The 16,659-nt window shown below is 37.6% G+C and overlaps 1 pseudogene; it reads left to right on the top strand.

The window, feature by feature from the left end:
- The first annotated feature begins 1,944 nt into the window (after positions 1-1,944).
- On the top strand, positions 1,945-15,418 carry LOC111168864 (small ribosomal subunit protein uS9 pseudogene; annotated as a pseudogene).
- The last annotated feature ends 1,241 nt before the right edge of the window (positions 15,419-16,659 follow it).

The following is a 16,659-nucleotide window of genomic DNA, read 5'->3' as shown; positions in this document are numbered from 1 at the left end:
GATTCACTGCCCCGAAGAAATCTCTCTTGGACCCTCTGCCCAGAAGCCTCTTGGATTGGCTGTCCTCCCTTGGTGCACACACTCATTGTGAGATGGCCCATCACTCTTCGCTGGGGATTTCTTTTACTCCCTCCTGATTTGAATCACCTCTTTCTAGATCTAACCCTTTGTTGCTTTATTCTCCTGTTATGGTGAGCACATCTTCAGTTTCTTAAGAAATAGTACATCAAGGTTAACTATTTGAAAACTTGCATGTCTAAAATTTATTCAACCACCTATGTTAATTGATATTTTGGCTAGATATAGAATTCTACACTGGAAAGTATTCTCCTCTGAAATTTGAATGCATTTTTCTGTTGCATCCTGGATTTAAGGGTTGAAGCTATGAAGCTCTGAAAAGCATACAATCTGCTTATTTTCTCCAGAACCTCACAGAGTCTTCTATTTTTTTTCCAGTGGTCTAAAATGTTATGATGACCTGCTGTGGTATGAGTTTGTTTCCATCCATTGTACTGGGCCCTCTCAATCTAGAAATAATTTCTTTAAGTACTAAGAAATTTTCTTCAGTGACTTTATTGATAATTTCTCTTGCACATTCCTTATTTTCTCTTTCTTCAATACTTATTTTTTGAGCTTCTGAGTTGCCCCTAAATTTTCTTACGTTGTCTCACTTTTTCCATCCATCTTCTCTTTTCTTCCTCTACATCTAGGATATTTCCTTAACTTTAACTTTCAAAACCTTTTATGATTTTTATTCATCTCAGATTTTAAATTCAGGGAGCTGTTTTATTTTCTGTCCCTTTTAAAAATAGTACGTGATCCGGTTCCATGTATGCAGTATCTTCTCTGATCTTCATGAAGATCTTTTCTTTCTCTCAGCATAGGTTCTGTTCCCTCCAAGCTCCTTTATTTGTTATTGGATTTTTTTTTTTTGGAACGCTACTTTTTGTTTTAGAAGCTTTCCTCAGCTGCCCAGTGGTCTTGAACTATATGTTTATTTTCAAGACGGGGCTTAAGAATGGAGGCTCTAAGACATGAGTAGGCCTTGCCAATTGGAGACCTTTGCTATAGAGAGAGTTGGTAGATTGTTGCTTTGAGGAGGCCAAATATCAGTACTTTTCTTTAGACTGGTCATATTCCTCTACGAAGAATATTCCAATTGTGTTCCTGGAGGGCTGCCAGCAATCGAAAGCCTTAGGAGAAGAAGGACAAGCAGTTTTCAATCAATAGTGGGCTGGGGCTGGTGAGAACTCAATCGGAAGGACCGATTATGTGCATTATCTTCCTACTTTACATTCAGGGACATCATGTTGATAGCATGAAATTGGGCATGATCGTGCTATTTACACCAAGGAAATCAGCAAATGCTACAAATCAAGTAGACAGCTGGTTGTTGAACATATACTAGCACACTGCTGGTCTTAATATTTAGTCTTTCATCTGGTTCCACTGCTTTCAGTCTAGTCCTTCAGTGCAGAGATGCTCTGTTTTTCCTACTCCAAAGAAAACATTTCAATCTTCACAGAGATATGAGTGAGGAAGTGGCAGGGTTATACTGGATGAGACAGGAGATCTTGGGATTTAATGCTTATTAAACAGACTTCCAAAGTTTTGAATCCACTCTCATAGGTACTTGATGCTTCCAATGCCTGAAGCTTTGGGGGCTTCTATTCAATAAATCAGGTTATTTCTCGACTGGGGCTTCTGTGGGCTTAGGATATGGTTCTCTTGGTTATGCCAAGTCAATTACACTCACCCATGTGCTATTCATTTTCCAAAATTAAGCTGCTATTGCTTTCTGTCCCCTTTTGTGTGTAGTGGTTTGTGCCTTTAAAATCCTTTTATGGTAGTTTTAGGAAGATGGGGGAGCTTATGAAAATATAGGCACATATGTTATCGATCTTTATCTGACTATTTTTTTAATTAAACATTCGGAGTTTAAGTATGATAGCTTCCAATGTGATCTTATTTGGAATTAAGGATTTTGCACGTGTAGTCAAGGTAAGATTAGGTCATACTGGAGTAGGGTGGCCTCTTATCCAATGACTAGTGTACTTACAAGAGGAGAGAAATTTGCACACAGAGACACAGGGAAGAAGGTCATGTGACAGTGAAGGCGAAGAATGCAAGCCAAGGAATGCCAAGGATTACCAGCAACTACCAGATGCGAGGAAGAGGAAACGAAGGATGCTTCCTTGGATGCTTTAGAGGGAGCATGGCTTTGCCAACACCTGAATTTTGGACTTCTAGCCTCAAGAATTGTGAGAGAATAAATTTCTGTCATTTAAAGCCACTCAGTTTGTGGTACTTTGCTAAGGTAGCTCTAGAAAATTAACACAACCTCCAACACTCTGCTTCCAAGGCTTTTGCTTTGCTCTTTCCTTGGAGTGAGCTGGCAAAGAGCAAAAAGGAAGACTAGGTAGTCCGCACTTATATAACCTCTCCATCATTAAGCCCTGATCCTATGGAGGATACGAAGCTTAGTTCCCTTCTTCTGCCTACATCGCCCAGTTACCTCAGGTATTCAAGAATCAATGTTATAACTAGTGCAAGGACCTCAGAAATATACGTTCAAATCTACCTGCGCTTAAACACTGAAAAGCTACATGTAGCAGACATAAAATAGCAGCCTTTTGGTTTAAAAATTTCACCCTTGAAATTTAGAAAGTTTAATTTTAGTTGGTAGCAAAGACCAATAATTTCAATGATTTCTTGAGCTAAGACAGCATTTTTACTATATTTTTTTGTCAGAATCAGATATATTATGAATATTTACACAATCCTTTCAGCGAGTTTTTAAATTTTTTTTACTTTTGGTCATTAGTGATGGGAGAGTACAAACTATATCATTTGTAGAAATTATTATAAAAATATTTACACAGTGACGGGCTTCCCTGGTGGCACAGCGGTTAAGAGTCCGCCTGCCGATGCAGGGGATACGGGTTCGTGCCCCGGTCCGGGAAGATCCCACATGCTCTGGAGCGGCTGGGCCCGGGAGCCATGGCCGCTAAGCCTGCGCGTCCGGAGCCTGTGCTCCGCAGCGGGAGAGGCCACAACAGTGACAGGCCCACGTACCGCAAAAAAAAAAAAAAATTTTACACAGTGATTATATCTAGAACCTAAGTTTTCTACTAAAGGAATTGAGTAAATATAGATGTGAGTGGTTAAAAGAAGAAAAACAGAAAGAAAGTAAAAGAATAAGTTGTGATGAGGCAGGGACCCTTAAAAGAAAAACAACTTATAACCCCTGTCTATGCATATGATGAAAATGACTCTCTAATTTATATTTAATTACTGAACTTATGTAATTATATGCTTACATATAGTTTTTGTCATAGTTCTTACTGTAATGCTCTTTTTTTTTTTTTTTTTTTTTTTTTGTGGTATGTGGGCCTCTCACTGTTGTGGCCTCTCCCATTGCGGAGCACAGGCTCCGGACGCGCAGACTCAGCGGCCATGGCTCACGGGCCCAGCCGCTCCGCAGCATGTGGGATCTTCCCAGACCGGGGCACGAACCCGTGTCCCCTGCATCGGCAGGCAGACTCTCAACCACTGCACCACCAGGGAAGACCCCATAATGCTCTTTTTGATAAGACAAAAATAATTGTCATCTAAGTTAACATAATGAAAATATGGAGTATAAATGAAGTACAAATAGTCTCTATATAATATTCATTGTAAAAACGAATCTTAAGCAAAGGAGCTCTTAAGCGTTTCTAACTAGGTACACTCAAAAATTTAAAAACATCTTGAAGGATGAAAAAACTAAGTATCAAAAATCACAAGTATAATGTCTAATATTTTCATTTCTTTCTCCAAAGTCAAAATTGCACTGCAGTATTATCAGGGATCAAATAGGAGCTTTACTGAAACTGAGGACATAGTTTAAGACTAACTAGCGTGAACCACCAACTGGGCCTTGAAAATGGGTGAAGGAATAAACTGCTAACTACAGACTATAAGATATTATTATCAAAGCATCAAGTTTGTCATTGATAAATATTATAGCCAAACTTCCTTCATAATTAAATCAATTCCCTATTCATTTTCTTATTAAATACTCACTCAATAATCTATAAAGGCAAAAAAAAAGGCTGAATAAGTAAAATCCAAGACCTCGTTATAAAAGCTACTCCCGTCCAGATATTTAACTGTTTTAACGTTTTTGCTTAAACTCCATTTGCAATGTATCACCTATAAAATAAATATCTAACATGATTAAGTTTTTAAGTTCTTTTTTAAAAAAATCTTTAAAACAAATACATTTTCAGAGACTATTAGAAGGATAAGATATAATAAAATACAAATGAAATTGCAGTGATTTATTACTCTTCTCTATCTTCAGAGAGTCTTTAAAAAAATTTTTTTTTTAATGAACCATACTGTAAAAGGGCTTAAAAATGTGAAAAATACACTCAAGTGGAGAAGTAAATACTTCTTAGGTAACGAGAGTGTTATGTCCTTACAAAAATCTTCCAAACATGGTCTGAGAATAGAAGAGCACTCAAGTTGCCTATTCTACCCTCATGAAGAGTTATCTTTCTGGTAGAGTACTTCAAATCATTCACATAGTGGTCACCGGAATGTAACATAAGTGTTTTAAATAGTAACTAAAGAATTTTATAACTGCCAGTAGAAGCAGCTCTTCAAATAACTAGAAAATTATATTCCTGATCAAAGGGAAGAAAGGCTATTTCTCCTCTACCACAGAGCAGTGTAACTTGGCATATTCTATGGCCTAAAAATGTACTGTAGTGGTTTCCTCAATATATCTGTTTTTGTTTGCCTGTGACTTTACTTTCCTGCTAAGGGTGACTGATTCAGAAAGCCATTTTCCAAGGTATATAAGAGTTAATAGCTTCTTTCCATACTCTAGATAACTGGTAGAAAATTGAGCTCTCTCAAAAACTAGTAAATATGTTTTACAAAATAATATCAATATATGAGTATATGGTAAAGAGGTTCAATTTCTCATGAAGAAACTAGATCCTGCCTTCAAAAAGATTCACAAACATTTTGTGCCGACAGGTGATCTATGCAATACAAAGGGTTTTTAATCCTAGACTAGGCTGTGGTTAGGTAGGTGGCTGTTCCAGGTGATCAGACCATTCACTACTGGACTCTAGCTAGTAGATCTAGAATTTACTATTACCTGGAAAGGGGTCAGGAGAAAACTCAACAGTGTGATAAAGACCCATCAGTGTGTCAGGAATCCATGGAACAGAAATGCTAGGCAGGGATATAGAAGCAGAAAGCAAGTTTTAGTATTCTCTCAGTGATAGAAATTCAACCTTAAATGGAGTATTTAAAAAAAAAGGATTCACGTGATTGTTAAGTATATTGGGGTAATTCTCAATGTCAAAGGAATAGGAACTTTAGGGATTGAAATCAGGAACTCTACACTAGCGCTCTCTTTCTCTTTTTTCCTCTCCCCCTACACACTCATTTCTGATTTTATTTTCCTCTCTCCATCTGTTGTCAGACCCACTCGGTATGATGAAGAAGAGCTGCAATCAGGCCCAAGGCTGGACTGTAACTAGAGAGACCCTTTGCAACCCACAGAAAACTACTCTTCCACCACAATTTCAAAGAATTAAGGGTTATAACTCTGATTATCCTGACATGCATCTCATGCTCACCCTCTGAAACTAATTTGTATTTAGGGGCATAGAGTACTGTGATGGATCAATAAGTCAAAAATAGTGGAGAGATTTTTAGATATCTTGAAAGTCAGCCTCTCCATAAGTACATGGACTCAGGAGTAGCTCCCTAAAGAAAAGGACTTACCCTTAGCTGAAAAGGGAAATGGGACCACGACTACCACATCCCCGTCTACTGGATGAGCAAAAGGAAAAGACTGTTTAGTTGAGATTATCTAGATGTCCAAGCCTTTCTTTAAAAATACTAGGAAGCGGGGCTTCCCTGGTGGCACAGTGGTTGAGAGTCCGCCTGCCAACACAGGGGACATGGGTTCGTGCCCTGGTCCGGGAAGATCCCACATGCCGCGGAGTGGCTGGGCCCATGAGCCATGGCCGCTGAGCCTGCATGTCCGGAGCCTGTACTCTGCAACGGGAGAAGCCACAGCGGTGAGAGGCCCGTGTATGGCAAAAAAGAAAAAAAAATAAAAATACTAGGAACCGACACACCTTCTTGTTGGTGATCTGAAAGTGCTACTGTAATAGGGAAGAACAAATATGACTCCATATTAGGCTGTTTCTTTTACTTTAACCTTTGTATTCTATTGCTTTTGCTACCAGTTAAGAATGTTGGGATTTCCCTGGTGCTCCAGTGGTAAAGAATCTGCCCTCCAATGCAGGCGACGCGGGTTTGATCCCTGGTCGGGGAACTAAGATCCCACATGCCATGAGGCAACTAGGCCTGCACACCGCAACTACTGAGCCCGCGCGCCTCAACTAGAGAGCCCACGTGCCACAAACTACAAAGCCTACGCGCTCTGGAGCCCGTGCACCACAACTGGAGAGAACCTCACACGCCACAGCTAGAGAGAAGCCCACACGCCACAGCTAGAAAGAATCCTGCACACCACAATGAAGAGCCCACACGCCGCAACGAAAGATCCCACATGTCGCAACTAAGACCCGACACAGCCCCCCAAAAATAATTAATTTTTTTAAAAAAAGAATGTTGCCTATAGCCTGAAATATACAGGATAGCCCATTCTCAAGGCTTTGACCTTTAAGGGTATAACACTTTTCCATTCACAGAGAGATAAAAAGCTGCAGAACAGAGAATAACACTTGTCTTGTTGGAGGTTTATAGGAACATCAGTGACCTGACTTACATGGACAGCTGTAAGAACAAAGGATTCCTACACCAAGAAGTTCTCAACAACCAACCACGCCCCTCCCTCACCTTGCCTTTAAAATGCTTTGCTGAAACAGCTTCAGGGAATTCAGGGTTTTTTGGAGCCCTAGCCACCCGACTCCTTGCATGGCCCTTCTCTACTCCGAACTCTGACGTTTTCAATTTGTTTGGCCTCACTGTACGTCAGGCACAGGAACTTGCGTCCAGTAACACTATTATGATAACTACTCAAGTAAGAATTTCTTGAAAATTCTTAAGCAAGGTGGGTTGCTTTTCTACCACTACATATTAGAGTAGAAATTTTTAATATCAGATGTCCTGCTGCTAGGATAGGACCTTCAAAGATGCCCTGCATCCATGTTTAATAAAGAATTAGCCTCTGTTTTGTATACCATAGAAATCACAATTCTCAGATCATTATATCAGAAGAATGCTTCTGATTTCTTGTAATCTGTATTTTTATCTAGTATCATGCAGTGCACTGTGAAAGGCCTTATTTAGACTGCCTGTGAACTTAATATATGTTAATTAATAAAACTGAATGGTTTTAAACATGTTCAAAAAAAAAAAGATGCACCTTAGTCCCACCTGCCAGTTCCTGTTGGCTAATTCTATGACTAGTCCACACGTAGTAGTTCTTTCTTACCACATCCTAGCCCTCATTCATCTGTCACCTGCTAAGTCATGGGTCCCCTGAAGAGATAGAAGGTACATTCACATTTGTGTCTCCCACAGTGGGTTTCATCATAGGGAAGGGTTCCCAGGAGATGTCTGCCAAACACAATATATGATCAGATGTTCTATTCTAGGTAGAAGTTTCCAAGAGGTAAAGAAAGAGAAGTCATTGTAAATTGGCTCTTAATTAAATGTTTTAAAAAATGAATGAAAACCAAAAGAGCAAACTAGATTTGATTGAGAAAAACATTATACAGACAGACATTACAGATAAAATGTTATATATCTTCTTCAAACTTTTTCATTATATATTAGGACAAAAATATAGAAAGAAAAAAATTAATTCAAATTAGCATAATTGGAAAGAATTGCCATTTTTCGTACATTTTTAGTATCCTGTTTCATTACTTTAAAGTTTCAAGTAAATTGTAAAAGATAAAGATATTACCTTGAAACTTAGTCATGTATTTTTCAAAATAAGATCAACATACTTACTTATATCCTAAAAATTCTTACTTAAAATTATTAAATATAGGTATTTTTCAATATGTATAAACACCTTATCAGGTTTGAACTCAGGTTTTATTCATCCATACCTACTACGTGCTGCCAACTTTTCTAGGTCCTGGGAATAACGCAGTGAGCAAAAGGGATAAAGTCTCTGTTCACATGAACCTACATTTCAAAAGACACGGATACAGAGTTCATGTTGTGAATTGCTTACTACAAGCTTCCTGTCACTATTCTAAGGGCTTCAGAGGTATTAACTTGCTTATTCTCTACAATAGCCCTACAGGGCGGGTCATATTATTTTCTCCATTTTACAGTTTAGAAAACTGAACGGAAAGTTTAACTTGTAAAAGGTCTTAAACACCCAGTAGCAGAGTTGAAATATAAACCAGGTTATTCTGGCTCAAAATGTGTCTCCTGAACCACTCTGCAATACTGCATCTCACCATAAACAAATATAAGAAATATATGTTCTTAATATTATCTTTATACACATAGACGATAACTAGTCAATGACTTGCTCATAAAAAATAACAGGACTTATTTCTTCAAAAGTATTTGTCACCTGTAGAATTTCAGTCCCCAGTGTCTCAGCTCTCCTGCCTGATGTCTCCTTTACCAATCTCAACTCCAGGCCTTAACAAACAACCTTACTCCTTCCTTCTCTGCTTCAGTTGTGACAATAAGCGCTGTGACGTGCACTGGGGACACCTTCTTTTTGGAAGAAAGGAATTTACTTCCACAGTTGTTGAGCATGCTGCCAACAGAGTTCAGCAATCAGCCCATCCAGGAACTCTCTCAGCTAGAGAGAAAGGGAGCCACTTTGCCCAAGGTCCAGCCCCTTCCCAGGGTGGCCTCTACCCTATGACTGACCCATGCGGGGGTAAAATGCAGGTTGACTCTGAAAGATCATCCCAGTCTCAGAGCTCCTCCCACATCAGGCTGAGGTCACAGTTGAGACTGCATCTCCATCCAACCTTCTCTGACCGCCCACTCTTGGTTTCCCCCTTCCCTTCCATATGTGTCCTTCCGAAAAGCACTCTCTAATAAACTCCCTGAATGCTAATCTCTCTCAGAGTCTGCTTCTCAGGGAACCCAGCCTGCAATACTCCCCACTATTAATCCCAACGTTTCAAATTTCCATTGGGACAGAAACCCTACAGGTGATATAAAATATGTCAGATTATGGATCAGTGTCACAGAGAACACAATAGAAACAAGCTTCATTTATGGCCTTTATTTATGAAGTATAAATGGGATGCAACTCTATCAAATGATAAACAGAAGCAAAGGGTCACTCTGTGTTCATTCTTTTATTCTACAAAGTGCTCTCCTATATTTCATTGCAGTACGGCATTCGTACGTACTCTTTTTTCCTTCTTGTAAAATTAATTCTAGTTATCCTAGTTACTTTAATTTTTATGGTCCTGATTTCCACATCTCTAAATCATTTTGGTCCCTCTAAACTACTCTACAGTATAGTTACTGGCACAAGGGTTGTCCTCCCTGAATTTTTTTTTTCTTTTCATTATCCCCAAGAGATGAACAAGAGAGCATACCAATTACACATATCAATTTGCATCGCTTTTAGGGAAAATGTTCATGTTGATTTATGAGATACTTTAAATATTTATTTTGGATAAATGTTTTTAATATTTACTAAATCCTGTATTCAGAAGTATAATACTTTTATGATAGTTGTTTGGGTTACGTTTCCATAGAAAATACTGCTATTTTAACCTGAAACTAAATAAGCATTATTCACAGGGTGTTTCTCAGTCTCTAAAAGAGATCAAAATACCTCATTTCTTTTTTGTTGTTTCTAATTTTCAAGATAGCAATAAATAAAAATGACCAGGATATCCTAGTGGAAGAAATTAGCATTGTACAAAATATTTACAATTTAAACTAAAAGAATGTATTTATTGGTTGAGAGGCAGTATCACAACCAATGCGGAGATTTTCTTTATGGACTTTTCCAGTCCAGTCCTGATGCTTTTTGTCTCTGCTGCCTTAGGCACGTCATCTAACTTTTAAGCTTCAATTTCTCCTCCGTAACATCAGCAATCTACTTTGTCTAACTTTAGAGTTTTTATGAGATATCAAATAATATGCTACAAAACATAAAAAATCAGAAAATAATGTATAAACACATGAACTAATAATAATTTCACTGAAAAAGAGAATGATGGGTCACACAGTAGTTGTGTTATACAAAACCAAACCACCCAGTTGCCTAAGTGAACTTTAAAAATGTACCTAGAAGTTATTTGGCATGTCGATCATATCTTAATGCCCTAGGGGCTGTGCTTACTGACGCTCAGGTCAGCCTCCTTCTAAGTCTTCTGTGTTTTAGTTTCACTGCCTCGACATTTTTGCTTTTATGACCACAAATCGGGAAAACGCACAATTTCTCTAGGTCAGCACATTTTGCCATTTCACTGATGCAGTGCACTCAGCGATGCATTAACTTCTCTAATTCTTATTTCTTTCCTGAGCTCTAAAGTTAATATTGTACCTTTCAACTGGGGCTGGTTAAATAAATCATGGAAGAATCATAACATGGAACACTATATAGCCATTAAAAAGGAGGAGGAAGTTTTATTTGTCGTATGTGGAACAATTTCCAAGACATATATTTTTAATTCAAGATTCTAGTCGGTATAAAATAACTCCAATGTGTCTGTGGAAATATATATGTTCCACATTAAATACATACTAAATTATGTATATTATTATAAGTTGTATATATTTCACATATATAATATACACTGGATTCATGTGTGTATATATACATTATACACACATATGTCTATAAATACACACAAACATTTTTCCCTGAAATTACCATGGATTTTCTTAAAGAAAGGAAATTTGGTATTTGCACTTATATGAAAAGTTTTATTTTGGCATACACAATCAATAAAAATATAAGAATCAACTTCTCCTAATATCTGCCTAATATTATAACTTTTATTATTAAAAATGTAAGGTTATCATTTTGTTTATTCCAGTATAAATATTTATTTCTATTTTGTAGGAAAAGCAAACAAGTTGAGAATATTATTATATCTTACTTTGTTTTAAGCAACAAGTCATTGTGTGTATTTATGCTTCCTGATTGGAATATTCTTAATATAGATGTCTTCAAAAATCTATATTTTTGTTTCATGTTTATATGAGATTTATTTACTTATTTAAAATTTATTTTCCAATTTAGAACAGACACTAAGTATGAAAATGCATATATTTAAAGATGCCAAAATATGTTACTTAACAAATATTTTTCTTCTTTTTTAGTGTAAAAATTATGGGGGAAAGAATTATTTATTTTCTCTTGGATTAATCTGAACCACCTTAAGACATAAGGTTGGCACCTATAAAAATAACTTCAAGATAAATATTTGCATTCCACTGTTCCATATGGGCATCCTCAGGAGATGCGACATTTGGCTTCTGGCTCTCAAACCAACACGTGATAAACGTGACTTTTAAAATTAGCCTGTATTGCTGATTGTTATTTCTTCTGGGTAAAAGCATGGACAAATTAAGGAAATCTGAAGGAGATATTTCAATGCAAAAACTTAAGATAACACTTAAGAATACAAATCAGGGATCTTTTTAGAATGTAAGGTATCTTTATTTTTCTTGTTATATTCTTTGACTTTTTTACTTTGAGGACATAAAATGGAGGTAGGAAGCTAGCCTCACATTCTAGAAAATATGAGTTAATCAACATCGGCAGATTTAAGAATTTAGGAAACCTGTGTTCAATTGCCTTTCCTCTCCAGAAATGAATATTCTCAAAGCAATTTAACATCTCTCTCCCCAACTAGAGCATGAACTTTATGAGGGCAGACACCAAGTCCACCTCATTCTACTTTTAGACAGAAGCACTTAGTAAAGTGACTGGCACATAACACAAATTCAATAAATAGTTTCTGAAAGGATGAATGAATCAATGCATGAAAGGACGGCATAATAACATACAGGAAGGTGTAACCTTTTCTTTTTGAATAAAAAGAAATTTGCTCTGATGGAAACAATCTAACCAGGAATCTTGAAACCTGGGATCAGTTTCTTCTCTGCACCTATTCTGACTAACTTACTTTCAATACTTGTGTTTCATAAGAAAATAAATACCCTAAAAGGGGACAGATGATTGTATATAATTTTGAAGTCCTTTCCAGTTTTTAGATAAAACCTAGGTAAAATTATGATCTGTTTGAAAAAACAAAATGCAATAAATGTGAGGCTACAGTCTTGCTTTGACTACTTATGTTCATTTGTTAATGAACTACCATGTGATCTGTAATGTCAGGAACTCTCATCAGAGCTTCTGTCTTATAACTTTAATGAAGATGAATATTAAACCCTGAACATAAATTGATTAATTTTACATGGTTTTCTCATTCACCCCCTACAAATATCTAGGATTTCCCCAGCCCTCAAACAGAAATAACTATACCAATAAGCTGTTCGACAACCACTTCCTTCTGTATGTTTCCCTCCTGCCCCTCCACCTGTTTAACTGCCTCTACCTGAATTTCCCTAGGGCATCACGTACAGTCCCAGGATTTACAACCTAAAAGGGAACCTCCCCTTTCTCACTTCAATTTATGTTTAAGTCACAAGTGGAAAGAAAACAAGCAAGTTCCAGAGGCAGAAGAGGAACAATTAAATGCTACACAGATCCTTCATTTGAGACTCCACAGCCCCTACTGTGCCTCAGCCTGCGCTATTGCACTCTACTGGGAAGTTACCTCCCGCTGAAACTTCCTTCCCTTTTGTTACTATGCTTAACTGAGATTTGAATAATTAAAAAGGAGCAGGAGAAGAAAAAGTAGGGAGTTACTGGAACTCCTGTCCTCAGATGGCAGAGGCACTGGGGCTGGGTAAGGTCCTTCCCTACTGCCATTGTCCTAAAGAGGAGCTCACTCTCCTTGCTAATATCCACGACTGCGTTTCTGCAAGGGCTTCTTGCCTCTGGAGTTCTCTTTACTCCAAGTGCTACTGACAACTCAATACTGTTCTATGTAACATACTCCAAGGAAAGACAAGGCAGCTCCCCTTTTAAACCTTTTAAACCTATGCTGGCAATTCTAGGAAATTCAGGGCAGCTTTCAAACTTTTTAGACCACGTCCACAGGTAACAAACAGATTTCACTTCGGAGCCATTAGACAGGTTCATGTCATATATCCGAAAACAAGGTTTCACAAAACAATACTATGTGCAGTACGCACTGATATTTTCTGATTTATTTTATCCCATATTAAAAAAACAAAACAAAACACTGGCTGGACCAATTAAATCCCAATCTTTTGGAGTAAGACTCAGGCATCAAGTTGTTTTCGCTTTTTGTGGGGTTTTATTGTGGGTTTTTTTGGTTTGTTTTTGGCGATTTTTTTGGGCATTGCCCAGGTGATTCCCATGTGTAAATAGCTTTGGGAACCACCTTTCTAAAGGATTTTCAGGTGACCCTCTTGGATTTTTGAGGAATATGGTTTTATCACTTGTAAATAATAATAGTTCTCTCTTCATTTAAAATCACTATATTTCTTAATTTTGTTTCTTGTTTTACTGTATTACCCAGAATTTTTAAAACAATGTTAAACAGTAATAAAAACAAGCATCTATTAAACAACAACAAAACTGGCCTTTTCCCGTTGCGGCGCTGCCCAGTGAGGAACTCTTGTCTACGTCCGCAGCCGTGCAGCCCTCTGCAGTCTGTGCAGTCTTCCGACACAAGGAAAAGGCCACAGCCTCCGTCTCTCGCTGCAAACCGGGCAAAGAGCTCACCGAGGTGAAACAGGCTGCCGCAAGGCAACGACCGGAACCGCTTCTGCTTCTGAAAGAGCGATTCGGGGGCGTGGTCGTGCGTGTCGGCGTAAACGGTAGTGGTCTCGTGACCCAGATTTACCCAATCTGCCAGTCCATCTCCAAAGCCCTGGTGGCGCAGTACCAGAAATTCGTGGATGAGGCTTCCAAGAAGATCAAAGACATCCCCATTCAGTAAGACCGAACCCTGCTGGTGGCTGACCCCTGTCGCTGCTAATTCAAAAAGTTCGGAGGCGCGGGTGCCCATATGCGCTACCAGAAATCCTACCGATAAGCCCTTCATGAAGATCAGAGTTCGCCATTTGTAAAAAAACAATGGTTGTGGGATTTAAGGTTTAAATTAAATCCTAAATCCTGTGACCTACAAAATTGATTGCACACTCTATTAAACTCACAATTTGTAAGCCAACTGAGGCAGAGCAGGAGTTGGCAAACTATGACCCATGGACCAAATCAGATCCGCCATCTGTTTTGATTAAGTTGTACTGGTGCACACCCGCACCCACTTTTTAATTTGTTATCCACGGCCGCTTTCCTGCAACAGTGGCAGAGTTGAGTCAATGTGACAGAGACAGTAGGACTCGCAAAGTCTAAGCTATTTCTTATCTGACCTAGAGAAAGTTTGCCTACCCCCCTTTTATAAAACAAGTATTTTAACTTAGGAGGGGTGGAACTGGGGGCAGAAGCAAAGAGGTTAGAAAAGAATCAGGATGCAAATCTTGAATGGTCTTGTATGTTAAGCTAAGGACTGGATTTTATCCCAGGGGCAGTAATGAACCATTTCCATGTAGGAGTGACCCTTTTTTCTGATCAAGTCTCCAGCTGGGTTCTGAAACTTTGAAAACAGAGCACATTAGGCAGGGATGAAACTGTCTTGTTCCTTGTGCATTTCTAGGCTCCAGTAGTTGATGTTCCCTGTGAATCTGCTAAACGTACACTTAGCCTTTGCTTCTCTTTGACTATGAAGCTGCTGGAATTTATAATCTTCCTATTTTTGGATTAAAGACTCCTGCCTCAGTCTCATCAGAGGATTTCATAACTCTGGACTGTATTCAGTGGGCATTCTGGCTCCACCTAAAGGTGGCTTTCCTCTGTTCTCTAAGGAGAGGTGGTGGCGTGGGTCAACCATGCTTCCTGCCTGAAGCTGCTGTGGTTTTGACGGTGCATAAAATAAGCAGCAAGCCCATTAAAGGTGGTCAAGAGACCAGTAAAAAAGTAAAGCCTTTTTTTTTTTTCCAGCAGGTAATGCTTAATTCATTCATCAAACTGACACAGTAAACATTTACACTATTCATCTATCCATCAAATATGTTTTGCTTTAAGTAAACATAGCAACCATACAGTTCTTAATGGCAACTTAGATTCTATTCATGCTCGCTTCAAAGACAGCACTGAAAAACCTGTTGTTGACCTTGAGAATGATTACTAAAGCCCTACTGGCCTGATGCTATAATTTAAAGGTGCCTTTTTATATCTTTTCATATTCTAAAAGGTATGATAAAAAAAATATGCTTCAGGCAAAAGGTCTCAGTTAATTATTTTAATGTTTTATTTTATTCACCAGCTGGGTTTTATTAACCGAGGTTAGAAAAAAATAGGAAGATCTTCACAACATGTAGTATAGTAGGTAAATGTACATAGCTTAGAAATAAAGGTCCTATAAGGCTTATGAAAAGTTTATGAAAAGATTTCTAAAAGAAAAAATTTCCAAACCTAAATTATGGTTAAATCTGCATTATAAAGTAAATAAAGGTGGTTTCCAAAGAGAATGGTTATGTGTCAAAAGTGAGATGTGAAGAATGCAGAAAGATTAATAAAACCAAGCAGGATCTCATTAATCAAACATCCCCAAGTGGAAGAACTGATTTGACTTGAATTTGCCTCTATATACACCAGTGATGGAATCTGCTTTTTTTGTGAAGCAGCCAAAATGTCAGCTTGATAAATGGGGTAATTCAAAAGTACCTACTCTGTTTTTTTTTAATACATAGATGAATGTACATAGTAAAACGAAGATTAGTTATTTGTTAAAAATCGAAATAAAGCTTTGATCACTTTGACTAAGAAGATTTGATTCTTTTTAATGAATTGACCAAATAAAATCTTTAAACTGAATCTCTGTTCAAAGGATTGAACATAACAGGGAAATAACCACAACATCGAATGATTTTAGTTTACCAGGAGTGCATCTTAGATTAATTAAAACTAATATCTGTTACGAATATCATATTTAGGGCTTTGAATAACAATTTATAAAAATAATGTGATTACCTATATATTTCAGTCCTGATATGAAAGTGCTTTAAGAATGATTAGATTTAATGTTTCATTTATATGGCACTTTTTCTCCTGAATCATTTGAAAATTATGGTAAATATTTATGTCCAAGGCCACCTAAAGGAAAACAAAACAAGTAAAGCAAGTAATAAAAAAAAAAAATCTTGCCTATAAAACAGTTATCCAATAACCAGTTGAACTGAGGTAGTTTAAAAAACCACCACAAATACAATTTGGGCATATTATTGCCAAACGAATATAAACATCCAGAAACAATACAACAACAAAAAACCAGTATTCCTATTATAGTTAATAATATCCCCAGTGACAGTGACCTCTTTGGCAACCTGGTAAAGAAATAACTATTATGGCTAATTTTATCACAGGTTTTCTGTGAAAATGTCTAGTATTTAGTTTCTGTTTTATTCAAAGTTATACATTGCTTTAGATTGAATTTTGTCCCCCCACCCCAAAATTCATATGTTGAAACCCTCACCCCTGATGTGACTTATGTGGACACAGAGCTTTTGGGA

Source organism: Delphinapterus leucas, chromosome 9 (genome assembly GCF_059928025.1).
Source record: "Delphinapterus leucas isolate spDelLeu-1000000601 "Yukka" chromosome 9, BTC_Dleu_Yukka2, whole genome shotgun sequence".
In the NCBI taxonomy this organism is placed as follows: Eukaryota; Metazoa; Chordata; class Mammalia; order Artiodactyla; family Monodontidae; genus Delphinapterus; species Delphinapterus leucas.
Note: the sequence above shows the minus strand (reverse complement) of the source record. Positions and strands in the feature narration are given on the sequence as shown.